A 5,356-nucleotide genomic window follows, 5' to 3' on the forward strand; every position below is an offset into this window, starting at 1 on the left:
ATATTTACCTGGCAGTGGAGTCACCAGGATCACGAAGGTGGTTCCCCAGGGCGAGGTTTGTCCACTGCACTTCGGACGTTCTGACCCTGCGATTTCCCCAAATGTGGGAAACTCGGCTGCACAATTTGTAGTAGTAGGGGACTGCGTTCGCGCTCTCCCCTGAAAATAAAAAGTAAAATGACCACAGTAATGACAGAAGAAAACCTGCCTTAGCACTGGAAAGAGGAAAGGAGGCATTTCTGTGATGAGCAAATAAAATCCAGAAATTTATCAAATGATGCAAATGTTGGCCGGTGTCAAGAAATCTATTATTTCATTTTATCAAAATTAAAGCAGAAAGTGATCAGGATTTAAAGAAGTTTTAAATCCAATAATCACTCCAAACTTAGATTGAAAAAAAAAAAAAAAGCTTAAAATAGGTGAAAAACTAAAGTCATCTTGATTAAAATCGTATCAAGGCAGAGTTACCTGCTAACCAACATTGTCTTAGAGATGAGTTGGGGAAATTTTCTGGAGCCTAGAGACCAAAGAAAGAGGCTAACATCTGGAGTTTATTCAGGGAACTTCCATACAAAGCACATGGCGGGTGCTAAAGAATTATACAGAGCCCAGCTGGTGTGGCTCAGTGGTTGAGCATCGACCCATGCACCAAGAGGTCACCAGTTCAATTCCTGGTTAGGGCACATGCCCAGGTTGTGGGCCAAGTCACCAGTGGGGGCATGAGGAGGTGGCCATTTGATGTTCTCTCTCATCGATGTTTCTATCTATCCTCTCCCTTCCTCTCTCTCTAAATTCAATTTAAAAAAAAAAGAGTTTGTTTTTGTTGTTGTTTTAAACTCTGTAGAACAGGGCAGGATAGATGGGGTACTGGTGCTTCACCCAGCCCAGATCAAGGGAAGTGCCTGACATGCTCGCTGGAAGCAGGGCAAAGGCCTGCTCCAGGAACCAGTGATCTTGGTGTGGGGAGGGAGGGCGTCCTACGGTCAGTCTCAGGCTGTATGGGAAGCAAAATGAAAAGGGAACCCACAGTATTGAAGAACATATTTGCCAATGATACATCTGATGAGGGGTGTTTTCAAAATATTTAAAGTTATACAACTCAAAAAAAAAGACAATCCAATTAAAAAGTGGGCAGTGGACCTGAACAGTCCCCTCCAAAGAGGACATACAGATGGTCAGTAGACATATGAAACAATGCTCAACATCACTAATCATCAGAGAGATGCAAATTAAAACAACAATGAGGTATCACCTCACACCTGCCAGAATGGTCGCCATCAACAAATCATCAAACAACAAGTGCTGGCAAGGGTGTGGAGAAAAAGGAACCTTAGTACACTGCTGGTGGGAATGCAGGCTGGTGCAGCGACTATGGAAAACTGTGTGGAGTTTCCTCGAAAAATTAAAAATGGAACTGCCATTTGACCCAGTGATCCCACTTCTAGGAATATATCCTAAGAAGCCCAGAACACCAATCAGAAGGAATGTGTGTACTCCTATGTTATTAGCATTACTATTTACAATTGCTAAGATCTGGAAACAGCCCAAACATCCATCAATAGATGAGTAGATAAAAAAGTTGTGGTACATTTACAGAATGGAATACTATACAGCTGTGAAAAAAAAAGGATTTACTACCCTTTGAGACAGCTTGGAGGGACCTAGAGATTATTATGCTAAGCAGAATAAACCAGTCACAGAAAGACAAATATCACATGATCTCACTTATGTGGAATATAATAAATACAATAAACTGATAGAACCAGAGGCATGGAACAGACTGACAAATCAGAGGGACAGGGAGAAGATTAACCAAAGAACTTATAGTCATTGCCCATGGACACAGAGAATAGGGATGGTGAAGGCCTAGGGCGAGGTGGGAATGGGGTGGTGGAGGACCAGGGGCAAAAAGGGGGACATCTGTAATACTCTCAACAATAAAGATTTTTAAAATGGACAAAGGACCTGAACGAACACCTTTCCCAACAAGACATACAAATGGCCAACAGATATATGAAAAGATGTTCAACCTCACTAGCAGTTAGGGAAATGCAAATCAAAACTACAGTGAGATACCACCTCACACCTGTTAGAATGACTATAATAAAAAAGACAATAATGTGCTAGAGAGGTTGTGGAGAAAATGTAACCCTCATTCGCTGTTGGTGGGAATACGGACTGGTACAGCCACTATGGAAAACAGTCTGGCAATTCCTCAAAAAATTAAGAATAGAGCTACCATGTGACCCAGCGATCCCTTCCTGGCTATCTACCAGAAAAATTGGAAAATACATATTCACAAAGATATATGTACCTCTATGTTCATTGCAGTATTCACGGTGGCCAAGACATGGAGACAACCAAAGTGTCCTTTGATGGAGGATTGGGTAGAGAAGATGTGGTACATGTGCACAATGCAATGCTACTCAGCCGTGAGAAAAGATGAAATACTGCCATTTGTGGATGGACTGATACTAAATGAAATAAGCCAATCAGAGAAAGCTAATCATATTCTGCATATGATTTTACTCACATGCAGAATATAAAACTGAAATTTGTGGACACAAACAGCAGTGTGATGGTTGCCAGAGAGAAGGGGGTGGCAGGGTGGGGGAGTGACAAGGGCCTAATATATGGTGACGGAAGATTTGAATCCGGGTGGTGGGCACACAGTGCAATATACAGATCTGAAATCATAGAAATCTACACCTGAAACCTACATGATCCTCTTAACCAATGCCACCCCAATAAATTTAATTTTAAAACATCAATGGCTGTACTTATGTGACTAACCTTGTAAAACTTTAAAATTTTGTATAGTAAAAGCATATACAAAGGGATTAGTCAGATGGAGTTTTTTGAAATGTGCAACACAATTGACGATTGCAAGCTAATACCTATAGTAATATATAAAGGCAATTGACAAGGGGGAGAAACAAGAGCTGTGAGGAGAAATTAACCCTATCAGATACTGCAACTAAACTCTAAGGCCTCTGTAATTAAATGGGGTACTGGCTCATGAAGAGACAAACCAAGCTATGGCTCACCCTATGCACAACAGCAAACTCCAAGTGGATCAGCGATCACATAAAAACCCTATTTAAGAAAACATGAATAAATTCTTTTATAATGTGGCTCTTCCTAACAAAGACTCAAAATCCAGGGGTAATTTTTTTTTAAAGACTAATAAAACTCTATGAAGCTAAAAACAAAAGCCACTAGAAGCAATGCCAAAAGGCAAATGACAAAGCCAGTGCTGATCGGAGATATGGAAAACAGAAGTGTTATGGTACCTTCTTCCGGGTCAGAATCTTTCTGGTACCACACTAGCCAGTCACCACCAGAGTTAGAATAGTCAGCTCCCCTAGTGTGGCTTAAACTAAAACACAAATGTATATCCCACTCTCCATGCCAAAGTGTTTTAAAGTAAATTATAGATAGCATCCCATGAGCAAATCCATAAATTCAAAGTATAATTTATAAGTGTGATTTTGGGGATATGAAGTATAGTTTTGAAGGTTACAGAATGGAACCAGGGCAAAATCATATAGCCTTGTTATAAAAGGGGCATTCTGCCCTGGCCGGTTTGGCTCACGGTTGGAGCGTCTGCCTGCGGTCCGGAGAGACCCGGGTTCGGTTCCCGCTAAGGGCACGTACCTCGGTTGCAGTTTGTCCCCGGCCCTGGTTGGTCGTGCGGGTAGCAGCCACTCGATGTGTCCCTTTCACGTCGATGTTTCCCTCTCTCTCTTCCTCTCTCTCCCTCCCACTCTATCTGTACAAAAAAAAAAAAAAAAAAAGGAAAAATGTCCTCGGGTGAGGATAAAAAAAAATAAAAATAAATAAAAGGGGCATTCTATGTAACCTTTAAGCAGGAAGCAAAGGAAAATAAAAGTCTGTGTTGTAGGAAAGGCCAAAAACTCTAAGCTCTTTGGCAAGAGACTCTAACTTGCCCTGGCCGGTTTGGCTCGGCAGTTAAAGCATCAGTCTGCAGTCCAGAGAGACCTGGGTTCAGTTCCTGCTAAGGGCATGTACTTTGGTTGCAGTTTGTCCCCGGCCCTGGTTGGGTCATGTGGGTGGCAGCCTCTCAATGTGTCCCTTTCACGTCGATGTTTCTCTTCCTCTCTCTCCCTCCTGCTCTATCTGAATAAAAAAATGGGAAAATGTCCTCAGGTAAGGATAAAAATAAATAAATAAAAAATCTTCTAAAAAAAGAGAGACTCTAACTCAAATATGGAGCACCCTACTCCCTTCACTGGGCTTTACTGCATAGTCAGAGCAATGGGAAGTCTTTTTTTTTTAATTGATTTTAGAGAAAGATGAAAGGAGAGAGAGAGAATTATTGAAGTTAGAGAAACATCAATCCACTACCTCCCGTATGCGCCCCAACTGGGGATTGAACCTGTAACCTGGGCATGTGCCCTGACTGGGAATCAACCTTTCTGTGTAGGGGATGATACTCCAACCAACTGAGCCACACCGGCTAGTGGGGGCCTGGAGCTAAGCCTTTTTAAGACCCTAAGGGGCAGGTGGGACATTATAGTAATCGCTCAGGAGGACAGTGGCCTAACAAAGAACTAAGGGCACCCTTGACTCCAAGTGAATGATTTCTCTGGTAAGTGCTGACTTCTGACCTCCAACCCTTGTGTGACTTGTGTGCCTACCGTTGCCCGCCACAGGGCAGGTTCCCTAAGGAGGAATCTGAAACCACCACAAGGTGGCAATGTGAACACAGAGCACTCTCAGCCCACAGCCCATCCTCCGCCACTTTGAACCAGGGAGAGACAGAAAGGGGCTCTGTCTCGGCAGGGTCGGCGGGGCTGCCAGGTCACTACGGAAGCACTGTGTTCAGGAGGACAGAGCCTCAAATATAAAATGTCTTATACATTAGGCATTGCTTGTAAGAGTAAAAGACTGGCCCTGGCCGGTTTGGCTCAGCGGTTAGAGCATCGGCCTGCGGTCCGGAGAGACCCGGGTTTGGTTCCCGCTAAGGGCACGTACTTCGGTTGCAGTTTGTCCCCGGCCCTGGTTGGTCGTGCGGTGGCAGCCACTCGATGTGTCCCTTCACGTCGATGTTTCTCTCTCTCTCTCTTCCTCTCCCTCCCGCTCTATCTGAACAAAAAAATGGAAAAATGTCCTCGGGTGAGGATAAAAAAAAAAGAGTGAAAGACTGGAAATAGCCCAGATATCTATCAAGAGGTGCTGGTTGAATGAATTATATCACATTCAGTAATGGAGTTCTACACAGCGATAGAAAAGAATAAGGGAAATCTCTCTATATGGGGTATATAGAGTTAAATGGGGATATAGTGTTAAATGGAAGAAGAAAGGGTGCTGCTTTTGGTACCCCTGAAGCTTT

The 5,356-nt window shown here is 43.2% G+C and overlaps 1 non-coding gene across 1 annotated transcript; it reads left to right on the plus strand.

Moving 5' to 3' along the window:
- Window positions 1–162, plus strand: LOC118631936. The gene has a single exon (XR_004959926.1). It is a non-coding gene; the product is annotated as a U1 spliceosomal RNA (small nuclear RNA).
- Window positions 163–5,356: the final 5,194 nt, after the last annotated feature.

Source organism: Molossus molossus, unplaced genomic scaffold (assembly GCF_014108415.1).
Source record: "Molossus molossus isolate mMolMol1 unplaced genomic scaffold, mMolMol1.p scaffold_m16_p_16, whole genome shotgun sequence".
NCBI classification, from domain to species: Eukaryota; Metazoa; Chordata; class Mammalia; order Chiroptera; family Molossidae; genus Molossus; species Molossus molossus.